Raw genomic sequence first — 1803 nt, forward strand, 5'->3', positions numbered from 1 at the left:
GCTACAGCTTCATGAAAATATTTTCAGTATTTTCCAGTTAATCTGGAGCATTAACACTAAAAGGTTCAATTACCAAAATCATGTAAAGATAAAAATAATTAAAAGTTTAGATGTCTTCTGGCACTCTTATTTTTTTATCCTTTGCTCTTATAAGGCCACTTTGTATGCCTTTTTACAACTGCATTTATTTAGTACTATGGGCCCTAAGTGGGGGTTGCTAACTATGAGAATAAATACACAATGGTATGAACCCATTGAAGGCAAAATGTCTAAATTATTAGATGGAGAAGTGGGGAAGGGGAAATTTTGTGTATTTGTCTCACAGAGGTATGATGATGTTGGTATGTAATACAGAAAGACAGTTTCTAAAAACAGGAAAAAACATTCTATGAAAGGAAAGGAAAAATTAGCTTATATCCTGGAGCATGATCTAAGCATGTGAGTAGAGTGAGTCTGATATGAACTACTTATTTAGAGAAAAGAAAGAACTGTGGGAAATAGCCAAAGCTGAAAGAAGGTATGAGAATGAAACAAACTGTTAAGAACTGAGATTTCAATCAGAAAGGGGTGAGGCCAAAGATGAAAAACAAGTCTTAAGCTGAGTATTTTCAATGAAATTTGATAAGACAGAATGTATGAGTCAAAATAACAGACTGGACAAGAGGCAGTGAAATATTGCCAAAAGTAATGCATTAGTTTTTCATCACTGCATTAATAAATAACACCTTAAAATAACACCCATTTATTATCTCACAGTTCCGTAGTGTGGAAATTCACTGCAGTTTTCACCAAGCTAAAATTATAGTGTTAACAGCGTAGCATTCCTTGCTGGAGGCCCTGGGGAAGAATCCACTTCCAAGTTCACTCAGATTTTTGTCATAATTTATTTCTTTGTGGGTATAGGACTGAGGCAACCATTTGCTTGTAGCTGTCAGGCAGAGACCACCCTTTTTTCCTAGAGGCCTGCTTCCATCTTTGCATGTGAGCCCCTACACCTTGGAGCCAACAGTGGATCATCAAAACTTCTCAGAGTTGGAATCTCTCTGATTTCCCTTACGCCACATCCTTCTTGCCTTTCTGCTACATTTCTCTAATCACAGACAGACAAATTTCTCTGCTTTAAAGGACTCAACATGGTTGGATTAGGGCTATCCATATAGTCTAGATCCATAATTTTCATTACACTTGCAATGTCATGTTTTCTATGTTCATGGGTTTCAGAAATTAGTGTGAACATATGTGAGGGACTATTCTGCCTACTATAGGTGGTAATACATAAAATGGCCAGTGCATTTTCTTATGGATATGGAGTAAAAAATTAAGAACTCTGATAACCCCCATTATTTTTCTGGTAGCATCCTGATTATGTCCCCTATGGAATTCAGAGAAGCATATAGGTATATGTCTTAGCATTTACATTCTGTTCTCTTGAACTAGGATTATAATACAACCTGAAGTTAGTCTTTAGAGAATGGCTTGACCAAAAGGTTCTTAAATCAAGAAGAATTTAGACCAGGCACGTTGGCTCACAACTGTAACCCCAGCACTTTGGGAAGCTGAAGCGGGCAGATCATGAGGTCAGGAAATCAAGACCACCCTGGATAACATGGTGAAACTCCATCTCTACTAAACATACAAAAAATTAGCTAGGCATGGTAGGGCATGCCTGTAGTCCCAGCTACTCGGGAGGCTGAGGCAGGAGAATCACTTGAACCTGGAAGGCAGAGGTTGCAGGGAGGCAGAGGTTGCAGTGAGCCAAGATTGCACCATTGCACTCCAGTCTGGGTGACAGAGTGAAACTCC

The sequence above is a fragment of the Cebus imitator genome, unplaced genomic scaffold (assembly GCF_001604975.1).
Source record: "Cebus imitator isolate Cc_AM_T3 unplaced genomic scaffold, Cebus_imitator-1.0 Scaffold557, whole genome shotgun sequence".
In the NCBI taxonomy this organism is placed as follows: Eukaryota; Metazoa; Chordata; class Mammalia; order Primates; family Cebidae; genus Cebus; species Cebus imitator.